Below are 25,095 nucleotides of genomic sequence, written 5' to 3'. Positions count from 1 at the left end.
CATAAGAAGAGCCATACTGGATCAGACCAAAGGCCTATCTAGTCAAACACCCAAGAGAAGCTCGGAAGGTGGCAACGAGGGAGAGGGCCTTCTCGGTGGCGGCTTCCCCCCATTTGTGGAACAAGCTCCCTGATGAAGTCTGTCTGGCACCAAGCTTGTTATCTTTTTGGCGCCAGGTTAAGACCTATCTCTTTTCCCAGGCATTTGGCAGCACACGATGAGTTTTAATCGGTTCTGGATGTGTCTTTAGTTATGACTGACTGTTCAAAGTTGTTTTTAGTTTTATGTTGTTTGTGTATATTGTCTCTGTGCTTTTATGTAAATGGCTTTTAAACTTTGTATAATGTATTTTAATGTTTTAACTTCTGTAAACTGCCCAGAGAGCTTTGGCTATGGGGTGGTATAGAAATGTAAATAATAATAATAATAATAATAATAATAATAATAATAATTCTTTTCACACTGGCCAGCCATATGCCCATGGAAAGCCCACAAGCGGGACATAAGCACGAAAGCTCATGTTCCCAGTAACCGGTACACAGAAGCATACTGTCTCGGATACTGGAGATAATAAATAGCCATCATGACTAGTAGCCACTGATAGCCTTATCCTCCATAGATTTGTCTAATCTTAAATTCATCCAAATTGATAGCCATCACTACATCCTGTGGTAGTCAATTTCACTGTTTTTGTGCTATGGGAAGAAGTATTTCCTTTTAACTGTCTTGAATCTCCCACCATTCAGCTTCATGGGATGACCTCAGGTTCTAGTATTATGAGGGGGAGAAAAATGTCTCCCTGTCCACTTTCTCCACACTATGCGTAATCATGTCTCTCCCTCTATCATGTCTCCACTTACTCATCTTTTTCCTAAGCTAAACAGCCCCAAACTTTGTAACCTTTCCTCATAATGGAGTTGCTCTAGCCCTGTGATCATTTTGGTTGCTCTACAACCAAGATTCTCTCTTATTAAGGGGTGAAGTTGTGTGGAGCAGTACAATATGAATGTGTTGCATTCTCAGCACAAAACATTCACAGAGCACACACGTGCACTACATTACAAATGCCATCCCATGCCCATACATTGCCTTAGAGCAGGGATGGGAAACTTGTGGCCCTCCAGATATTTTGGCCTATAACTCCCATCAACCCTCACTACTGGCTATATTTGCTAGGGCTGATGGAAGCTATAATACCAGAGATTATGGAATGAGCTAGAATTGACAGGCAAAACTAAAAAAAATCAATCAGTTCTAATACTCATGTTCTAATACTCATGTTCTAATACTCATGTTCTAATACTCTAATACTCAGTTCTAATACTCAGTTCTAATACTCATATTCTTCATAGTGCTTGGGAAAATAACTTTTACTTGTTATTTCAGAAAGCAGGTCATTCCACTGAAGTACAGGATAATTGTAACTGCAGTTGATTCCACCGATACCTTATTCCCAATAGCAGAAAAGGTAGAAAGTCTAAATGATGCTCTGGCTAAAACAAGACTCCTGGTGAAGAATGCATTCGTCCTGAATGAATTAAAAACAACTTTGAATGGCAGGCCCCTTTTATCGTTTTGATGCTATGCTATCAGTATCTCCTCTGGCAACATTCCAGGTGGTTGGACTATAGGTATCTGCGTCGCCTTTATATGGGTTTAGAAATCAGCTGAGCAGCGACAGACCCATATGCTAAATATTTGCTTGCCAAATACAAAGACCGAGCTAACAGTATCTTTTTTGAGCAAGCTAGTTTCAGCCATGGCACTGGGCTGGTTCAGATGTCATGCTAAATTATAGTCTAGCATTACAAGAGTGAGCCTTGATTCCCCCCAGGCTCATGCATTCCCCCTTGCCTCTCTTTCTCTCATGCTGTCATGAAATCAGAAACTTCTGTTTCTGTTTTAGATTAACTACAGTTTAGCGTGTCATCTATGGTTTAGCGTTACATCCAAATGCAGCTCGTGTGTTTATCCTTCTCCATTTGATCAACAAATATTCAAAAATGTCTGTGTGGAATGGGTGCAACAGAGTCCGTTGATAGTGTAGTCCTGTGCCGTAGTCGGTATACAGACTGCAGAGAGAAGCTGATCCTCCCCTTATTAAGAATTCTCCTGGGACGATCTTTTGAAGAACTGGTGATGTTTTGTTTGAAGGATGACTAATTTTATATCACTGAGAAGGTTGCAAGTTTCTTTCTTATTTCAATGCAAATTAGGGGGAAATTACGTTGGGCCCCATTTTAAAATTTATTGTTTTTGTCTAAGTACCCTTAATCAGTTGTTACTTTCTTTTGTATAAAAACGTGTATTGGTCTGTGACCATAATAACAATTCAAAAGAGAAGAAAAGACTATCTGTAAATTGCCTTTGTGGATCTGAAAGCAGCCTTTGGTCCATAGAGAAGAACTTCTTGCAAGCAAAACTGCAAAGAATAAATCTTGATGAATACTATTATTTTTCTTATTGATCAACAACTGTTATTGTTGATTAGAATTTTGTGCCCCGACACATCTTTGAAAGAAAGAACAGGTTATCCACGTACATTTTCTTGATGGTATTCCTGCACGTGTGGGCAAATAACGGGCATTTAGTTATGCTTTTTTATTCAATTCTATATTAGTGGTGGCATTTCTGAATATAGGGGTGAGAAATTTTTTCCTAACGCTATAGGTTTTGCTCTGTGCTGATGACATGGTCCTATTTTCCCATGTACAAATAGGTCTAAGAGACCTTTTAATAGCTTTGGGAAACTTATATAAGTCTCAACAGCTGTGTATTAACTATGACAAACTAAGCTGTTCTCACCGTTTGTGCCAATGGTTCTACTTGGGTACGCATTACTAGCCACACCATGGAGATGGAGGACAGAAGCCGAGAGATAGTGGGTAGCCTGTGGCCACCTAGTGAGTTCATTCCTGGAAGAGGCAAATTTTGAACCTGAGAACTTAGCATTAGGTTTGGGCTGCATGTCATTCTGTACGAAGAGCGAATAGAGTAAGGAAGAAAGAGTGGTGGAGTTTGGGGGTTTTGTAACCTGTATAGATCTAATCACACACTTCGATATAACGTTCTGCAGTGATAATACAGACACAGCGGATAGTAATGTACACCTACAGAGTCTAAAAATAATCCAAAAGTTCCCCTCCTCCCTATTTCCTTTATCACTTTTTTTTTTTTTTAGATGTTAGAACCATTCATTCAGTTTTACATGCCTTCTTAACCTCTGGGGTCATTAATGCTGCAAACCTCAAACCAGGTATTCTAGAGCAGGGGTGGGCAGAAGGTAGATCTCCAGATGTTTTGGACTCTAACCCCCAGAAGCCCCTGCCAGTATGGCCAATGGTTAAGAATGCTGGAGTTGAAGCCCAAAGTAGCCGGAGGTCTGTTTTCTGCCCACCTTTAGAACAGTGGCCTTGAATTAGCGGGTCAGGAGTGTATCGGGGTACAGCCATCGTTTTCTTCAAAAATGTGTTTTTGTTATTTTCTAACGTGGGATAACCATTCCAGTCCATGTTATACCATTTTTTGTACTAGCTGCCTGTTTGCTTCCAGGCCCAGTTCAAAGTGCTGGTATTGACCTTTAAAAACATTAATGGTTTGGGTCCAAGTTACTTAAAGGACCACCTGCAACCTGCTCAAGCGTTAACATTAACTACAGCGGCCCTCCACTAAGTGAAGGGAGACACAATTAGGCTGGTGGGCGTGAGAGACAGGATCTTTTTGGCAGCTCCTAAAAACATTCTTATTTCAGACTGCTTTTAATTAAGAGGGTAGGTTAGTGGTTTTATTGTTCTTAAAGAGTGTTTTTTTAGATGTCATGGTAGAATGGCTGTATTATTATTATTATTATTATTATTATTATTATTATTTACATTTCTATACTGCCCAATAGCCAAAGCTCTCTGGGCGGTTTGCAAAGATTAAAAACATTACAAAAACAATATATGGAGATTAAAAACCATTTATATAAAAAACACATGAACAGACAATATACACAAAAGAAACATACAAGAGTGTCTGGACCTGGTTGGCAACCACCCGCTCAAGAACCTTGCCCAGGAAAGGAACATTTGCCACTGGCCTAAAATTAGTAAGGTTTTCCAGGTCCGGGGAGGGTTTCTTTAGGAGTGGTCTCCCTACCGCCTCTTTGAGGTGGCCTGGGGCCACCTCCTCTCACAAGAAGGCATTAATCACCTCCCTGGCCCAGCCAGCTGTTCCTTCCCTGCCAGTTTTTATAAGCCAAGAGGGGTAAGGATCCAGTATGGAAGTGGCTGCACAAACTTGTCCAAGCACTTTGTCAACGTCCTCGAGCTGTACCAACTGAAACTCATCCAGGAGAACAGGACAAGGCTGTTCTCTGGATACCCCACCAGATTCACCTGCTATAACACTGGAGTCTAAGTTCCAGCAGATGCAAGAGATCTTATCCTGGAAGTGCCTAGCAAATGCATTACAGCAGGCCTCAGAGGCATCGCCAGTGTCCTTAGAATCAACATGTAATAGCCCCCGGACGACTCTGAAAAGCTCTGCTGGGCAGCAGATAGAAGATTCAATAGAGGCAGCAAGATTATGTTTATTTGCCACCCTCACAGCCCCTGAATACACTTTACCATAGGCACATACCAGCATTTGATTGCATCCACTAGGAGTTCTTCTCCATCTGTACCCAAGCCATCTCCTGTTTTGTTTCATCGCTCTCAGCTCCGGGGTATACCATGGGGCACTACGAGCTCTACTCAGGAGAGGGCGCTCAGGAGCAATCATGTCAACTGCTCAGGTCATTTCTGCATTCCACAGATCAACCAGGGTTTTGACAGGAGAGCCCGCCATATCAGCTGGAAACCTCCCCAGAGTCCTCTGGAAACCATCCGGACCCATTAGCCTCTGGGGGAGGACCATTTTAATAGGTCCCCCACCCTTGCAGAGGGGAAAAGCTGCTGTAAGTCTAAACCTCAGCAGGTAATGATCTGACCATGACAAGGGGACTGCTGCAAAGTCCCCCACCTTCAGACCACCATCTCCATGTCCAGCTGAGAAAAACAAGTCTAGAGTATGCCCTACTACATGCGTTGGGCCAATGACATGTTGGGGCAGTCCCATGGTCGTCATGGAGGCCATGAAATCCTGAGCTGCCCCAGACAAGGTGCCCTCAGCGCAAATGTTGACATCTCCCAGAACCAAGAGTCTGGGGGATCGCCACAGCACACCTGAAACCATCTCCGTCAGCTCAGGTAGGGAGTCTGTTGAGCACTGGGGTGGGTGGTACACCAACAGAGTCCCCAGTCTGTCCTGCTGGCCCAGCACAAGGTGCAAACACTCCAGACCAGTAGTCACATGGCAGGGAGCCTGCAGAGGGAAATGGAATTCCTATAGACCACAGCAATCCCCCCCTCCCCAGCCCTCAGGTGTTCCCTGATGCTGAACCAAAGACCCCGGTGGGCAGAGCTGGGAGAGACTAACTCCTCCCTGCTCACCCACCCAGGTCTTGGTTATACATGCCATACCGGCTGCCTCATCCGCTATTAAGCCACAGATGAGGGAGGTCTTATTTTGAGCCGAACTGGCATTTAAAAGCAGCATCCAGAGATCCGAGGGCAGGCTGATAGGGCAACTACCATGCTTGCGGCTCCAGGGAGGACCGGAACATGGCACAGCCGTTAACTGTCTGTGCCATGTTCCCCCAACCTGGCTAGCCCTCCTCCCAGTGCCATATCTCCCTTGACCCGCAACCCCACTAATTGGGGCCCCCTCACGTATCCTGACTTGTCCATATATCCCCTCTCCCAGGCACATAACAGGATCCTAAGCAAAACAAAAACAAACAAACAACCCCTACACATAGAAGCCACAAAACCAGTCAACCCAGTGTTAGGAGGGCAGCCCTTGCCCTTGCGTCTCCCCCGAAGTGTCTCCCCCCAGAGGGCAGTGGTGGTCTTGAAGGGATATGATTTTATTGCTATTCTTGCTCATTATTGTTCCTGTCATTTGTTATTAATTTTGTTTGTTTTAATGTGGTATTGTTTATTTTGTATACTACTTTGAGAAAAAAAAATGTATTTTGAAAGGCGGCTTGTAAAGCCTTTACATAAACAACGAGCAAATATTCCGGCTAGCATGGGACAGATCAGAAACCCGCACGTAAGAAGTGTCGGAGGGAGGAAGACGCACAAGCCCAAGTGGTTGGGGTTCCTCAGTCCGAAGCAGGCAAGCCTGGATTCCTGACTCTCTCCAGTCTATGAGAAAGACACCACCAGATGATTTATGAGAGTGGTATTTATTGCGAACACATGTGAAATGCATTAGGCTGCTATTCTAACAGGTGGAAGGTAAAAGGCTGCATGTGGTTAAGTGGGTGCTTGTAGTTAGGAACATCATCCCAGAGCCAAGGCACGTCTCCCAGGCTGCGTTGTGTTTGCTGTCATCCATTGCTACACTTTTAATAGTTGGGAAACACTGGAGGGGAGGGTTGGGGGAGAGCATTACAGCTCATGGAATGCACTGCTTTGAAAAGTAAAATCAGTGCTGAAAGTCTAAAAGAGACAGAAAATATGCACAGCAGTAAATTTATGTCCTCCAGAAGCACTCATGAGAACTGTGTTGCATTTTAAAGTCAGCTGAGGCATGTGAAAACATGCTGTTAGACTGCACCGTCTGCACAACTGGCTTACATAGAGTCAGGGAAATGTAGCTGGACTTCTGGAGATTTGTGACTATTGGGGTTATCTATGAACGACAGCCCAACACTAAGCATGTTTATTCATAACTAAGTCTTATTTCACTCTAAACTGCATGGATGATCCATTTGCCCATCATGACTTCACATGCAACAGAAATAATTCCAGAAGTCATTTGTGGCACAGGGAGGACCTATGCAAAGACAGGAGCATCCACACTGGCAGTGTCTGTGGTTTTAACTTTTGCATCTCTGCTCTAAACAAATGTTGAGTTAGTATGGAGGAGTCCATACCACATTCCACGATCTGTCCATAAACTCAGTAACGCTTTTGAGCCAGCTAAAATTAATTTTTAAGTTGCAGTCATACACACACATAGATGGGAGCAAGCCCTTTGCACTCAGTTAGGCTTACTTCTGAGTAGACAGGTATAGGATTGAGCTGCCAGTGTCAAGCTCCCCAACAAATAAAAATGGTTATCTATGCATTGTTTAAATGCATATATTAAAATCCCCAAATGGTCAATTTGTAGTGCAATCCTATGCATGTTTATTCAGAAATAAGTCCCATGCATTGGATTGCAGCCTTAGACTCCTACCTATAGACCAGAAGACATATGGGTCATGAAATACCTGACAGAGTACCTCTCCCAGCATGAACTTATCCATACACTACTTTCAGCATCTAAGGCTCTCCTTCAGGTGCCTCCTCCAAGGGAGGCTTGGAGGGTGGCAACAAGGGAGAGGGCCTTCTCAGTGGTGGCACCCCAATTATGGAATGATATCCCTAATGAGGCCCACCTGGCACCAAAATTGTTATCTTTTTGGCACCAGGTTAAAACTGCCCTCTTCTCTCAGGCGTTTGGCAGCATATAATGCCTTTTTAATCAGGTCATGGATTGTCTTTGATTGATGGTTTAAAAAAGTTGTTTTTAGATATATGTTGTCTGTGCGTGTGCTATCTATTTATATATTTTTATGTAAATTGTTTTGTATTTTTAATGGTTTTTAATTTTTGTGAACCGCCCAGAGAGCTTTGGCTGTGGGGCAGTATATAAATGAAATGCAACCAAATTAAACCCAGAAAACTCATTCAAGTGTTTAAAGCAATGTCTGCAGAATCTCTTACTTTTCTTGATAGCAATTTTACACCCATCACCTATGTTTTATCATTTAGTTTAGGCCTCCTATCAGGTCTCAGCATTGGCTATGCTGGCTAGGGCTGATGGAGGTTGTAAGCCAAAACATCTGGAGTGCACAACTTGTCCACTTTTGCTTTATAGCTTAAAAAAAAATTCTGAAGATAGGGAGGAAGGCCTTCTCTTTCCTCCTAGCACAAACTGAAGATCAACTTCCCTCCAGCGAAGCCTAACTGATTATTATGCAGGTTTCTAAAACCTAGATGACCATTTGTAGAATCTGTGATATGACACAACTTCTTAGGTCGCATTCTAACTTTTAAAAACCACCAAGAAGTTCCTTAAGTTTACTGTTTGTTTATATAGCGCCATCAGTATGCATGGTGCTTTACAGAGTGCAAGAGAGCAGGCTGCTACCGTGAAGAGTTTACAGTCTAAAATTTGACACAGGGGAAACATCATAGGAAAGTGCGCGCGTGTGTGTTTGTGTGGAATAGAGGCAGGGGTAAACAATGAAGCAAAATGCAGTTAAGTTTCAGTGATATGTGCTTAGGCTTAGCTATTGGCCGAGTTATGGAAAAGGTGGGGTTCTGAAGAGGGATTTGAATGAAGTAAGAGAAGTGGCATCATGCAGGTGTCCTGGGAGGCAGTTCTAAGCCGACGGGGCAACAAGGGAGAAAGTGCGGAGTCTTTTGAAAGAGCAGCGGACCTTTGAACAGTGGAGGATGGTGGAGCTGGAGGAGCGAAGATCACAGGAAATGATGCACTGGGATATATGAGCGGAGAGATATGGGGAGGCAAGGGGGTGGGGGGATATCCAGTTGCCAGCTACAAACTTTAAATGCCAAGGAGGCGGGGAAGAAACACACTCATAACTTAGTAAGTGAAGCAAAGTCTGAGGCTGATAAGTGTCTTGTGGAAATCTATATAGTTTGCCAGTAAGATAACCATGAAAAAGTTACCAGGGCAATAGTTAAAAATATATTGGGTCAGGAAAGCATGTACTATGTGCCCACCGGTATGTTATGTGAATGAAATATAGCTACAGACGATGGCACTCGGTGGGCGGTTGCCAATATGCAAAAAGGAGTACTGAGCTGTGCCTCGATGAGCTATAGCTCCAGAAGGAGAGGAGAAATGACCATTAGCTAAATTGCTGCCTTTGCCCCAGTTTTAGAATCCAGAAAGAAACCACACCAACCCTCACTAAAGAGTGTTCATAACCCAGTTATTTCAGGTTGATCGACATTGGACATGCACCAATTTTCAAACTACATTAACTAAAGAAAGATGTAATCACATCTTGATGATTGTGTGGCAACTGATGCTGGTACTGGGACAGTTCTTCGTAGAACAGCTGTAAATCACAGGATTTCAAACTTCCCACCATTAGGGAATCCTTTCCACATCCCTTGCTATCATGGAAAACCACTGTTTCACAGAAGATCCTGGACACTTGCATGTGCCTTCTCACTTCAAACAGAGTGCTGGCCAGACCAGATAGGCATTATTATACCAGGAAGAAGGCTTTTTCTGCTGTGGCACCCTGGCTGTGGAATGAGCTCCCTAGAGAGGTTCCTCTGGCACCTACATTGTACTCTTCCAATGCCAGGTGAAGACCTTTTTATTCTCCCAGTATTTTAGCATCCTAGTCTTTTAGCTTTAGTGTTTTAAATCTGTATTTTAAATCTCTGCCTTGCTGCTAGGTTTTATTTTGGTTGTACAGTTATATTGTGGTTTTAAGCTTTCATATTTTATATTGTTATAATATATTTAACAATATTTTATGTTGTTTTATGCTGCACTTTGTGGTTTTAATTTTTATGAACCACCCAGAGGCTATTGGGCATTTCATTAGAAATGAAATAAATAAAATTAATGTAAAAAATAATTATTATTATTATTATTAGCATTAGCATTTCTATACCACCTCATAGCTTAATTTCTCTGGGTGGTTTAGATTAAAACAACAACTTTGAAATTGCTGTTAACCTTTATTAACTACTGAGATTGTGAGTGCAGATGAGAATGTACCCTGGAATACAGGTGGGCAGAGAGTACATTGTTGGATGGTCTGCTGTGGACTGGCAAGGACTTCTGATTCCCACTTGATTAACAGCAGCGGCAACAACAGCCAAAGGCTCCCCTGCCCCCCACAAATTAGGCTGTTCCAATCCCTGATCTATAGTAACTCAGATGTAGATTTGTACTTTGTATATGCAGGTCCTCCCAGCACAGAATGCATGTGGTGCACTGGGTAACTGGTTACTCATCACAAGTCACCATTTCACACCTGGCTCTGGCTCCTAGCCATTATTTTGCACCTGGCTCTATAGTTGGTGAACCTCGGGGTTCTCTCCTGAAGAAGTCAGGGCTGGATCCAGAGGACCTTAATAATGTTAGCCAGTGGCCAATCTTCCATTTTGGGGGAAGGTGACTGAGCGGATGATATGTCTGGATGATACTGATTATCTGGACCCATTTCAGTCAGGTTTTAGACCTGGTTCCAGGGTGAAGACCTGCCTTGGTCGCCCTGTGGGATGATCTTTGGTGGGAGAAAGACAGGGGGAGTGCATTCGTGTTGGTTCTCCTAGATGTCTCAGCAGCTTCCTAGATGTCTCAGCAGCTTTCAATACCATCAGCCATGGTATCCTTCTGGGGAGGCTGTCTGAACTGGGAATTGGAGGCACTGTCTTACAGTGGTTCCATTTCTACGTGGGTGGCTGGTTCCAGAAGATTGTGCTGGGTGACTATAGCTCTGCTTCATTGAAATTCCATTATGGTGTCTCCCAGGGCTCCATTTTGTCCCCCATGCTTTAAAACATCTACATGAAATCACTGGGAGAGGTTGTCCAGGGGGAAGTGGCATCAATATGTGGATGACATCCAACTTGACCTCTCCTTTTCATCAAATGCAGGTGAGGCAGTGACTATCCTGAACTTGGACTTGAGCTGGATGAGTGCCAGTAAACTGAGACTCAATCCAGAGAAAATGGAGCTTCTGTTAGTAGGTGGTTCATCTGTCCAGTTAAGTGGCATTCCAACTTGCTCTAAATGGGGTTGCACTCCTCCAAAAGAAGACATTTGTAGTCTGGGGATGCTCATAGATCCAGCTCTGTCACTTGAGGTCCAAGTGGCTTCAATGGCAGGATATACAAGCTACAACCCCACCCGGACAGAGATAGCCTGGCTACAGTTATCCACACACTGGTAACCTCCTGCCTGAATTACGCAATGTGTTATACGTGGGGCTACCTCTGAAAGCCCAGAAACTTCAGTTAGTGAAGAATAGAGCAGTGAGGCTGCTTGCTGGGACCGGTTGTTTTGAACATATTACTCTAGTGCTGCGTCAACTGTACTGGTTGCCAGTCAGTTTCTGGACCCGATTCAAAGTGTTGGTGTTGACCTTTAAAGCCCTAAATGGCTTAGGACCAGTCTACCTGCAGAAGCACCTTCAGACAGGGCGGCTAACAGGGAAAAGGCCTTCTCTGTATTAGCCCCCAGGTCTATGGAATGACCTTCACAGGGAGATACTCCTAGCATCTTCACTGCATACTTTCAGATGCCAGGTTAAGACCTTCCTCTTTAAGCAGGCATTTAACCATTAATCTGTTGCTTTACGAAATTTACTCCTGACTCCTCAATATTTTAAATGCTTTAAATATATTTATTTTTTTAATGTCTAATATTGTATTCTTTTGATACTTGTATTGTTGTATTATTATTTTTCTCATTTATTTATTTTTGGTTGTTCTGTTGTTGCTGCTACTGTTCTTTTATGACTGTGAACCGCCCCAGGGGCATTTTCTGGTTGGCTGGTATACAAATTTAATAAACAAATAAATAAAATAATAATGGAAAAACAGAGTACATCCTGCAATCTTGAAATATGTCCACACTTGTCCTAGAGCACTGCAGAGGAAGATCAGTGATGATATTCTAACAATTTTCAAAGAATATTGTGGTGCCTTAAATATTTATTAAGTTGTACTTTTCAGAGAAGATTGTCTGCCATTACTGGTCTTCCACTGAGGGACTCCTGATCAGTTTCCAAACACTACCTGAACCACAGTTTGAAAACCTATTGCTATAGATGACTTAATCTTTAAGGTTATTCACTCTTGATTGGGATACTGTACCTGAAACACACCTCCCATAAGGCTGTGTTTCACACCCATTATATACAGGGTATGTATAATTTGAAGGCAGCAATCATAAGCGGAAAGAACTGCTACCCTGCCAAGATCTTATTCTGGCTGTAGAACTATGTAAGAAACACAGTGATGCCTAGACAAGTACCCCTTCCACCAGCAATATCAAAAGTATATGCAGATTTGTAGTATGCTAATGTAGTTCAATGCAAAACAGCAAGACATTATAGGCCTACCTATTAAACTTTAACTTGCAATCCTGTGGGAATAGGCCCTATTTAATTCAGTGGGCCTTTTGAATACACATGCATTACGTTGGTCTTCAGGATGCACACCCTTGTTTTAGATGAGAGTTTTTTGTAAACTTCATTACAATCTCTAAAAAATGTCCACATTTTCATTCATACTAACAATAGAGCAGACCTAGAAGTCACTATGGCTACAACACTATGCACACTTACATCCGAGTAGACCTGCATATGTTTGGGCTGTAAATCACCCTTCATTGACTCAGAGGATGCATCTCTCTCTATGGCAGTTAGCGCAAGAGTCCATATATGTTATCTAGCCTATCTTGGTGGACTCCCATTAACAGCTGGCAGCAATCATCACCAACCCCAGTTCCGCAATAAAAAGTAAACTCCGGAGGACTCTCTAAGCAGACCATACAAGAGCCTACAGTCCGTGTGAGAGAATATATATAGTGCCACACCAGTCTTAATGGAAAGCCAAGAACAAAAGACCATAGGAATTTCCACTGACAAATCTAACTGAATAATAAACTCTCTCTTTTTTTAAAAAAGTGTCTAACATTTCCTCAAAAATCCCCATTTCCCCTGCCTTTTCCCAATGCTTCAGTAATTGTACCCCCACCCCCATCAAGTTCTCCAATTCTTCCCAAATGCAGTGAGCTCTTATTTAATGCCACAGCTGTTGGGGAGGAAATCACAAATAGCAGAAGGTGGATTAGTTTATAATGTACCAGTTCTTCCCCGGCAAATGCTGACACCTGCGTTTCACACGCTGCCTTTTCTGACTCTCCCCTCCTCTCCCACTAACAAAGTATGCATAATAGTATGTTTGGTGTGTGATTTATATCATCAGATTTACTGTTTATAGGAATGTCTTAAAGAATTATAATTTGCTCTAACAACTGCTTCCTCTCCAGCACTCTTCCGCCCGCCTCCCGGTGATCTTTGATACTTACAGGCATGCAGGAGTTACAACCAACTAGTTGTTGTTGGGTGTTTTTTAATTAGAAGCAAAGAATCACAGACATCAAAGATATATGTTTACAGACTGATATAACTCTATGAGCAAGAAAGGCTAGAAAGCAGTGGTGCAGGAACGCTGCTATAAGTTTTAAAAGTCTTCAGAAATGTTGGCCTTCACGCACCATCTTTTTCAAGGTTTAGCATCATATTTATAATTCCAAACCAAACAACAGAATATCACTGCACTACATTTCGAATCATAAATTGTTTCTTTAAAGAAGGTGGATGTGGATGGTGCCGTTAGAGCAAGGGTACCTGCAAGTGATTTCCTTGCCTCTCCTCGCTACTTGCACCATTTGTTTTAAAGGGGCTGCATAGAGGGCTGGGCATCATGACTGCTTTAGCCCATAGCAGTGAATTGGGCTTCTCCTATGGGCTCCGGTGGTTGATTGGTGCATCACTACTTGCCCATGGTCCAATCTAACCCAGGCCTTAAAACTGAGCTCCATAATTTAGGCCAAGGTGTCGTGAGAACTAGCTAGAGCAGAAACAAAAATTCCACCAAATTTGTTTATTTATCTATCTAGGACCAGTTTGCATGACACGGCTGGTTATTTACCCCACGATGAGCCAGCTGTGTCATGCAAACCAGTCCTAGATAAATAAATAAACAAATTTAATGGAATTTTTGTTTTAGCTTATTTAACCCTCGGTGAGCCGCTGCGTGTGCAGCCATCATTCGGAATACACAACCCCTGATTGGGGGTTGCGCTGTGTCGTGCGAACCCGGCCATCATGGGCTATTTGAGGGTTAAACAACCTTCATATAACCCTACTACTAATTGAGAGTTATGCTAGGCTTGTTTAACCCACAAATAACACACAATGGCTGGGTTCGCCCGACACGGCACAACCCATAGTTGGGGGTTGCATATTCAAAATGGCAGCCACACACATCCAGCACGCACTGCGTGTCATTGTGGTTTAAGTAACCCACCATGAGCTTCTTGCTTCCCTATAACAAAATATTCTCAGGGCAATTCACACAATAAAGCAGGTTAAAAACATGTGACATTTTATAATTTTTTTTAGCAGTTCAGGTCTGTTTTGAAATGGAATATCTGTCTATCTATCTATCTATCTATCTATCATCTGTCTGTCTGTCTATCAGTTAACGATAGAGTTTTGGGTAGGGGTGGGGGAAGAGAGAACCACTTTCCAGGCCCCAGTTTTACTTGCTTCTGAACTTTTTATATGTCAACTGAGCTCTTGGCCTTTTGAAAAATTATACCCAGAACTGTTAATTTTGCAGAATAACTTACTAAGAGTGGATAAGAGACAAAAAGGGAGGAAAGATGTAATATTTTGGATACATATTTAAAATACTTCATGCTACCTGGACTTATGGGGTTTAGATGAATATACCTTTTAAGAGATTAATCAACACATAATTTGTTATTTGGATGTGTTTCCTGCTGTATGCTTAATACTTCCTTCTTCTACAAAATATTTGCTACCTTGTTTCCTGATGTTAGGGTTTCCTTTTATGCTTTCTTCATTTTCATGACAAATGTAGACCTGATCTTTTTTCTACCTTGAAATGGAGGTGGGAATATTGTTTATAAATGCAAAGAGCGTGGTAGGAATAAACCAAGCACTCATCTATCAGTTTTACAATCATTACAAAGTGATTTTTCTGTATCATTTCTGCCAACACTGCAAAATCTGAGAACCGCATAACACATGCACGCGCGCGCGCGCGCACACAAATAGCAGTATGCTCAGAATCAGATACACACTGAACAACAAAAATATAAAAAATCGCAGCCCATAGTTCGTTCTCTTCACATTTGTGGGCTATACTGTAAAACAAGATTTTTTTAAACAGGGTTCTTTTAAAAGCATTACCCACTTTTATTATCCAGCCTAAAAGCACAGTTAAGCTATTCTATGTATAATTACCCCATTCTATGTAACATTGCAACAAAATACTCTAAAATGAATATTCACCACCCAGGCAAACACATGTGTTATACATGCATGCATGTGAATATATACACGCAAAAAGCCTGCAAGACTCTGATTGTCATTTAATTATGTGGAAGAGAATACTTAAGAATTAGGTATTTTTAATTATTTGGTGCCACCCAGTGGCAAGTAAATACACTCAACCTTAAAATGGCTAGTTTGGACATTAAGCACTGTTTTTAAAAAGGCAGAAGCTGGAAGGAAAACACTTTCATTTTTGTTTTTACAGCTGTAACTTTGAGGCAATGAAGCAATTATTTCCTGATGTTGGGGTTTCTTTTTATGCTTTCTTCATTTTCATGTCATATATAAACTTGAAGTTAGCTTGCTTTTCACAAAGTTCACCATGTTTCAAGGGCCATCTCAAGGTACTTTGCAGTCCTAGGCAAGGTACAGCTTCCCCCCGCTCCACCACTGCTAGCTCCTGAACAGCGTTAAAAGGGGGAGGGAGAGGATATTGTTTCCTGGAATATTTATTTATTTATTTATTAAATTTATTAATCGCCCATCTGACTGGTCACCCAGCCACTCTGGGCGATGTACAACCCACCATAAAACAATTTAAAACAATGAAATTTTACCATAATTTTTTTTTTTTAATACCCTAACCCACCCCAAATGCCTGCCTGAACAACCACGTTTTTAATGCACGACGGAAGCTCATTATAGAGGGGGCATGACGGAGTTCCCTAGGGAGGGAGTTCCACAGAGTGGGGGCCACCACAGAGAAGGCCCTCTCCCTCATCCCCACCAGTCTAGCTGTCCTGGCTGATGGGACAGAGAGAAGGCCATCCGAGGCTGATCTTGTTAAGCGGCCTGTCTGGTGCTGCTGGAGGCGCTCCTTAAGATAGGCTGGGCCGGAACCATATAGGGTTTTAAAGGTCAAAACCAACATCTTGAATTTGGCCCAGAAAACAACTGGTAACCAGTGCGACTCCTTCAGCACTGTAGTGATGTGATCTCGCTGGCGGCTGCCTTTAATCAGGCGAGCCGCCGCGTTCTGTACCAGCTGCAGCTTCCGAACCGTCTTCAAGGGTAACCCCACGTAGAGCGCATTACAGTAGTCTAAACGAGAGACCAGGGCATGTACTACCGATGGGAGCAGATGGTCGGGAAGAAACAAAAATTTGATGGAAGAAACAAAAATTTTTTTGTTTTGAAAATTTTGAAAACAAAAATTTCTTCTATTTTTTATTTCTTTACAATTACAAATTTATCAGTGTTACTGAACAGCCATATTCCCCAAATGTATTTATTAGTTATTATATTTATTACATTTATATCCCACCTATCTTCCTCTTACAAGGAACCCAAGGCGGCTTATATGATCCTCTTCCTCTCCATTTTATCCTCACAACCCTGTGAGGTAGGTGTGGTTGAGAGTCAGTGACAGGGCCAAAGTCACCCAGTGAGCGTCATGGTCAAGTGGACACTAGAACCCAGATCGCCCACGTCCCAGGTCAAAACACTAACTCATGGGTCTCCAACATGGAGCCCATAGGCGCCATGGCACCTGCAAGGCCAGGCTGAAGTGCCATCCAAGCTATTCCGCCCACCCCACTCTGCAAGTGAATGGATTCCTTGCACAGGGAGAAAAAAAAACAGCTGGATGGGGTCAACATCCTTTCTTGCCAAAAAACAGCTGGATGGGGGTCGAAGTCCCTTCTTGCCAAAAAATAGCAGGGTGGGGGTTGAAGTACCTTCTTGCCTAAAAACAGCAGGATGGCGGTCGAAGTCCAGCCACCCACACCAAGGTTCCTTAGGGCAACAGGGTCCTTGGCGGCAGGGGAGTGACCTTTGCCCCCTTCTAGCTGATTTTCAGCAGGGGGGCTTTTTCTTGCCCCATGCAAATGAATGGAGAAATTGCTTCATTCACTTGCATTGGGGACAGGGAGAGAGAAAGAAAGAGGGAAATAGGTTGCAAGAGAGAGAGAGAGAGAGAGGGACCAGAGAGAGGATAGGAGAGAAAGAGGGAGCAGAGAGAGAGAGAGAGAGAGAAGGAGGCGGAGAGAAAATGAGAGAGGAGGAGGAGCCAGAGAGTGAGGGGGAGGGGGCTATGTGGGGGAGGGGGCAGGGAGCATGGTTTCCTGTCTCTGAGCCCAGAGCCAGCAAAGCAAACTATCCTATCCCCCCCCACGCCCCAGTGCTGTCTGCTGGGTATAGGATTGCTCTCTTAGATTTTGGTAATCAACATTTTCTTCTATATGTGTAAGATTTCCCCATCCTGTGGTCACATATCCATCCAGATTTATGCTAAGGTTCTTGGAACACATTTTACATACTGAAAAATGTAAGATATGAAAAAAAGAAGTCACACATACATAACCTTCACCACAGATCAACAACTAACCTCACTAAGTAGAAATGTCTCTTAATCCAAGGTTAGCAACACGCAGGCATGGTGTGTGAGAATGTGGTGAGCAAGAAGACGAGGTGGTTTTCTAAACTGTGTTCCAGACAGCCCTCAAGTTTCTCAGGAATGGTGGATGTATTTCTCTGAGCACACAGCTTTTGTTTAGCATTTCCCCTGTAATGCAGAATAAAGAATAATAATATACTACCATCATAGGCCAGTAAGAGTCAATACAGATGAGATAAATTACATAATAAGAATACAAATGAATTCAACATGGAGCCTAATTTGTATTGAGGATACAAAGAATTTATGCAATCCTATGCATGTTTAGACAGAAAAAAGTCCTAATGGCTGGCTGGGGAATGCTGGGAGCTGTAGGAGTTTTTTTTCTGTCTAAACATATTGTGGCATCCAATAGACATGGAACAAGGGTTTTTGCTGAATAAGATGTAACCTGAGATCCATAGACGATTAAGATACAGATGCTAAAGCAGTGATCCATTGATTAGGCAAAATGGGACTGTCCAATTCCCTGTTCCATTCCTGCTTAAGACCCCGTGTATCATATTTATTTACTGATAATATTTATAAACATGAATCATATAACTGATCAGCCTCAATAAGCATTTCCAATAGCAATGAGGACTCTGAAGCTGTAAAAGCAGCAGGGCTAAATCTAGATTCTAACAAATGTTACAATTGCAAGTATTGCCATTCAGCCGTAGCGGGCAAATTGTATTGGGCACCCAAAGCCGAGAATGACAAAAACTCATCATCAGCACCCAATAATTGATCCAAGATAAAAATCAGCTTATTCGTTCAAGTCTGCCACAAAAATATTTTCCTACCAATTTTTTAATCTGATTTTCCTCACAGAGTCGATTTAGCATGGGGAAATTGATCGAACTGTAATTGATGTGACATTATATGCCACACAGCCGGAACGGTAGGAGAAACCCTATCCATTCTAAGGTGCCGAGAATCTAATGCCATCCATTTGGAGAAAGGATCCATACAGGAAGATTCCAAACATGACCAGGGTGGAAGATCTCATCTAAATGGGAAAAGACCAACGTTTAATATAGGTCCACAAATAGGCCTGATGATATAAAGCAAGATCTGGAAAATCAAACCCACCTTCTTTAAACGGAAGTTGCATCCTTTTCAAGGATATTCATGGTGGGGAGGAACCCCAAGAATTCTGACTTACCACAGTGAACGCATGCTAGTGAATGCAGCCAATTTGCTCCTGCTTTGCTCCTCACTGCTAGGGCAACTACTAAACAAGCCAGGAATGGGTTTTTTTTAGCACGTTGTCTGAATCAGGGATCCTGCCTCGTTGCTCTCTTCAGAGTTCAGTATTGTAAAGCAGAGTTCGTTCTTAGTTTACAATGCCTGGTTTGTTTTGGAGCAACAAGCCAGGAGTCCCTGTTTGGAACAGGGCTGGCCCTATCATTAGGCAGTGAGGCAATTGCCTCAGGTGGCAGATTTTGTGGCATGACAAATTGTCATGGACCCCCTAAACTAGCCTGTTTTCATGGAGCTTTTTGGCCCTGATTCACCACTAAATCCTCAAAGAAGAACTAGCCTTGTGCTGCAGGTGCGGTAGAGGATGCTGTCCCATTTCTAGTGTTAAGGACTCAAGTCCCAAGATTCTAGGGTATCTTACAGTCGTCAATTTCATCTGGATACTTATTTAGCTATATCCTCTGCATATATTAACGTATTTGAAACAGAAGAGTCTAATCCTTTTTGTTTTAAATCAATCGTGTTGTGAATAGTTATTGCAAATGTTTTTTGTTTAGTTATGTTCCCGCTATTGGTATTGTTGTTTTTGTCCCACACCCTTTTTTGTTTTGCTTTATTATAATTGCATATAAAACTTTTAAAAAACGATTCAAGTCCCAATCTAGTCAGTTTCTGTATGTGGACTGGGGATTAGACCATCTTGTCCTTTGCCTCCAGCAGCAAAATGTCTTGAGACTGCCCTGGTTCCAACATACTAACCAAACCATTTAGCAGTTGCATTAGCAGGGAAGAGCAAAGCAGGAGTGAACGTACCAGCACATAGGGATGCTGCAGAAATCCAAGATGGACTAAAATGAGTTAAGATTTCTAAGAATCCAGCCTGTTGAATCTGCTGTAGACCGGCCTCCTCGGGCTGTGTGTGGAGTCTGTGTACTTTCTGATTTTTATTTTTTACTTTCCTGAAATGTATGCAAATTTATTCATAGGAAAATACACAAGTTTCTCTGAGCCATATGCCATGCTGGAAAACATACACGGGCAAAAGTTGAATAGAATGGGAGCCAATGTGCCAGACGTTACGTACTAACGTAGATTTCGTAAATTGTTGCAAACCTCTTATGGAATTATTTGCATATTTTCCTGCATACTGGGAAAAAAAATTTGAATCTGTCTGTGAATAGACATCAGAACAAGTGACACCACACAATCCACAAAACACACAAGGGATGGATTTTCTGGACATCCCTACCAGCACATAGCTCATTCACAGTAAGCCAGACTTCTTTGGAATACTGGTTTAGCATTACATGTGAACGCAGCCAAATTCATATGGAATATTTTTAGAGCCCCTGCTATGCTTTTTACTAGAGCTGTGCACAAATGGCCTCTTGAAATTCTCCACCTTACTTGTGGGCAGAGAAATTTGGGAGACAATTTCACCGAATTTCTCCAAGGGGAGGAGAAATTCTCAATGGTTTCTCCCAGCCAGAGCTCCCCATTGGCAGGGCTTGTAGCACAGCTTTTCTTTTTTTGGTGTTTGGGTTTTCTTGTGTTGCAACAGCATCAACTCTTGGCAGGCTGGCCCTCAATTCGCATCCACTGCAATGCAGGTGGGGGCAATGCTGCGTCTAGCTCCAGGGATGAGGCAGAATTGATGCTCTGCCAGAACCTGTCCTCCAATTTCCTGAAAGTTTTCTCCCCCCCCCCCCATGGCTGTGAGAGCTGGACTATAAGGAAGGCTGAGCACCGAAGAATTGATGCTTTCGAACTGTGGTGCTGGAGAAGACTCTTACGAGTCCCCTGGACTGCAAGGAGGTCCAATCAGTCCATCCTCAAGGAAATCAACCCTGACTGCTCATTGAAAGGACAGATACTGAAGCTGAAGCTCAAATATTTTGGCCACCTAATGCGAAGGGAAAACTCTCTGGAAAAGACCCTGATGCTGGGAAAGACTGAAGGCAAAAGGAGAAGGGGACGGCAGAGGGTGAGATGGCTAGATGGCATCACCGATGCAATGAATATGAACTTGAGCACACTCCGGGAGAGAGCGCAGGACAGGAAGGCCTGGCGCGCTATGGTCCATGGGGTCACGGAGAGTCGGACACGACTTAACGACTGAACAACAACCCCCCATGAGGGGCTTCCATTGTTCTGCCTCATTCAGGATGTTTTATCATGTATTTCTATGGTGCTTTTGAGCTTAGCTAATCACAGCCAGCCTCCCAGGCTGCTTGCCCATCCTGATCTGAAAAAGCCCTATGGGAGGCATGATCTCATGTGCCTTAAACTGGGCTTTCCATACAGTCAGTAAAAACAAGACCTGGAGCTGACTGTGGCTCAGATCATGAGCTGCTTCTTGCAAAATTTCGTCTTAAATTGAAGAACGTCGGGAAAACCACTAAACCGTTCAGGTATGACCTAAATCATATCCCTGATGAATATACAGTGGAGGTGAGGAATAGATTTCAGGGATTAGACCTGATAGACAGAGTGCCTGAGGAACTATGGACGGAGGTCCGTAACATTGTTCAGGAGGCAGCAACGAAATCCATCCCAAAGAAAAAGAAATGCAAGAAAGCAAAGTGGCTGTCTGATGAGGCTTTACAAGTAGCTCACGAAAAGGGAAGCGAAAAGCAAGGGAGAAAGGGGAAGATATACCCAACTGAACGCAGAGTTCCAGAGAATAGCAAGGAGAGACAAGAAGGCCTTCTTAAATGAACAATGCAAAGAAATCGAGGAAAACAACAGAATGGGAAAGACTAGAGATCTCTTCAAGAAAATTGGAGATCTCAAGGGAACGTTTTGTGCAAAGACGGGCATGATAAAGGACAAAGAAGGCAGGACCCTAACAGAAGCAGATGAGATTAAGAAGAGGTGGCAAGAATACACAGAAGAACTATACAGGAAAGATCTGAATGTCCCTGATAGCCATGATAGTGCGGTCACTGAACTTGAGCCGGACATCCTAGAGAGTGAAGTCAAGTGGGCCTTAGGAAGCATTAGTAACAACAAAGCTAGCGGAGATGACAGTATTCCAGCCGAACTATTTAAAATCCTAAAAGATGATGCTGTTAAAGTGCTGCATTCAATATGCCAACAAATCTGGAACACTCAACAGTGGCCACAAGACTGGAAAAGGTCAGTTTACATTCCAATTCCAAAGAAGGGCAACGCCAAAGAGTGTTCAAACTACCGCACAATTGCGCTCATTTCACATGCCAGCAAGGTGATGCTCAAAATCCTACAAGCTAGGCTTCAGCAGTATGCGAACCGAGAACTACCGGAAGTACAAGCTGGGTTTAGAAGAGGCAGAGGAACTAGAGATCAAATCGCCAACATTCGCTGCATCATGGAGAAAGCAAGACAATTCCAGAAAAATGTCTATTTCTGCTTCATTGACTACGCTAAAGCCTTTGATTGTGTGGATCACAACAAACTGTGGCAAATTCTGAAAGTGATGGGAGTACCAGACCACCTTACCTGTCTCCTGAGAAACCTGTACGAGGGTCAAGAAGCAACAGTAAGAACCAGACATGGAACAACCGATTGGTTCAAAATTGGGAAAGGAGTACGACAAGGCTGCATATTGTCACCCTGCTTATTTAACTTATATGCAGAGTACATCATGAGAAATGCCAGGTTGGATGAATCAGAGGTCGGAATTAAGATTGCTGGGAGAATTATCAACAACCTCCGATATGCAGACGATACCACCCTAATGGCAGAAAGCGAAGAGGATCTCAAGAGCCTCTTGTTGAGGGTGAAAGAGGAGAGTGCAAAAGCTGGTTTGAAACTCAACATTAAAAAAACGAAGATCATGGCATCTGGCCCCATCACTTCCTGGCATATAGAAGGGGAAGAAATGGAAGCAGTGACAGATTTTACTTTCTTGGGCTCCAAGATCACCGCAGACGGTGACTGTAGCCATGAAATTAAAAGACGCTTGCTCCTTGGGAGGAAAGCTATGGCCAACCTAGACAGCATAGTAAGAAGCAGAGACATCACCTTGCCGACAAAGGTCCGTCTAATCAAAGCTATGGTTTTCCCAGTAGTAATGTATGGCTGTGAGAGCTGGACTATAAGGAAGGCTGAGCGCCGAAGAATCGATGCTTTCGAACTGTGGTGCTGGAGAAGACTCTTACGAGTCCCCTGGACTGCAAGGAGGTCAAATCAGTCCATCCTAAAGGAAATCAACCCTGAGTGCTCATTGGAAGGACAGATACTGAAGCTGAAGCTCCAATATTTTGGCCACCTAATGCGAAGAGAAAACTCCCTGGAAAAGACCCTGATGCTGGGAAAGACTGAAGGCAAAAGGAGAAGGGGACGGCAGAGGATGAGATGGCTAGATAGCATCACGGATGCAATGAATATGAACTTGAGCACGCTCCGGGAGAGAGCGCAGGACAGGAAGGCCTGGCGTGCTATGGTCCATGGGGTCACGAAGAGTCGGACACGACTGAACGACTGAACAACAAGGAAGCTGAGGAGGCTACAGGCAGCCAGAGAGATGATAATACAATGAAAAGCAGGACACTCCTTGGCCACCTCCAAAGTAAGGTAAGCCCAAGAAACCCAACCCCAACCCATGAGCATTTCTCAGAAATTTCTTCATCACTGAATTTCTTTTCTGAGGCAATTTCTCTTCCATCAAATTGAATGAGAATGGTAGCAAAAAACGTGGGGGAAATTTTTGGCACAGCACTACTTCTAACTGACCATAGCAGTTTACATTAAAAAAAAAACATAGGGGTATTTAATAGAACTTTTAATCTGTGAACGGATATGGTTGCATTTATTAATAGATGTAATTTTAAAAAAATCAGCAGCACTTGGTATCTGGAAAGACAATTATGGTGAGTGGATGGAAGGAAAATTAGTATGCTGGCACTTTGTGTATGCATCCATATATGTATTTACAGGACAGCACATAAGAGCCAACTGATGTGCGTATGTAGGAATGAAGTTGGTGACCACCACAAAAGGTTATGTAGGGGAAGTTCTTCATTTCGGAGGCTCACTTTGTATTGACACATAAAAGGGCAGTTTTTTTCCCCAAGAGGGTTTCTCCTGAGAGGTTTCCCTTAAAAATGAACTGTAGTAAAAATGGAATACATTGTTAGAATGTTCAATGTCTCAAACATGCAAAAAAATAAAAATAGTAAAAAAGAAAACAAAATCCCCTTCGTTCCCCGTACCCTCTCTAACAAGCACACTGAGGTGGATTTTTCCCCTTAAAGTTTTCTCAGAGGTAAGTCCCACTGTGTTCAATGGGACTCACACACCACCTAGCATGTCAACTTGGCAATTATTGGTCTGGCAATTATTATTCTTTCCAGAGGGGCAACTGTGATAGGTCTGTTGCAGCAAAAGCAAGAGTCTTGTCACTATCAGTGCAATCATATGTATGTTTACTCGGGAGGAAGGCCTACTGTGTTTAATGTAGCCTGAATTTAGGGCACAATCCTATGCATGTTTAGGCAGAAAAAAGTCCTATAACTCCCAGCAAAGTCCTACCACTCCTAGCATTGCTGGGAGTTGCAGGACTCCCCCGCCCCCCGCTGTTTAAATGTGAATAGGATTGCACCCTTAAATGCCTTAGGCTTCAATGCTAAACACACTTACTAGGGCGTAAGCCCCGTTGTACCTCTCGGCTGTACTTTGGAGAAATTCAGATTTATGGTGGCGTAATAAGATTTTGTGGACTAGGGTAGTATCCCATGTTAGTCCAACTTAGAGTAGACCCATTGAAACGAATGGGGCTTAAGTTAGTCATGGCTGACTTAAGTCCCACTCATTTCAATGGGTCCACTGAAGTTAGTCGCGGCTGACTCAAGTTCCGCTCAATCCAATGCGTCAACTGAAGTTAGTCGCGGCTGACTTAAGTCCTGCTCATTCCAATGGGCCCACTGAAGTTAGCCGCGACTGACTTAAGTCCCGCTCATTTCACTGCGTCAACTGAAGTTAGTTGTGGCTGACTTAAGTCCTGCTCATTCCAATGGGCCCACTGAAGTTAGCCGCGACTGACTTAAGTCCCACTCATTTCAATGCGTCAACTGAAGTTAGTTGTGGCTGACTTAAGTGCCACTCATTCCAATGTGTCTACTGAAGTTAGTCACGGCTGACTCAAGTCCCACTCATTCCAATGTGTCAACTGAAGTTAGTCGTGGCTGACTTAAGTCCCGCTCATTCCAATGGGCCCACTGAAGTTAGCCGCGACTGACTTAAGTCCCACTCATTTCAATGCGTCAACTGAAGTTAGTTGTGGCTGACTTAAGTGCCACTCATT

At 43.1% G+C, this 25,095-nt stretch overlaps 1 pseudogene; it reads right to left on the bottom strand.

The window, feature by feature from the left end:
• Positions 1-1,330: 1,330 nt before the first annotated feature.
• LOC146335342 (uncharacterized) overlaps positions 1,331-25,095 on the bottom strand; it is a 26,112-nt pseudogene continuing 2,347 nt past the window's right edge.

Source organism: Heloderma suspectum, chromosome 15, assembly GCF_057233095.1.
Source record: "Heloderma suspectum isolate Gila_16-S chromosome 15, 16-S_ref, whole genome shotgun sequence".
Lineage (NCBI taxonomy): Eukaryota > Metazoa > Chordata > Lepidosauria > Squamata > Helodermatidae > Heloderma > Heloderma suspectum.
Note: the sequence above shows the minus strand (reverse complement) of the source record. Positions and strands in the feature narration are given on the sequence as shown.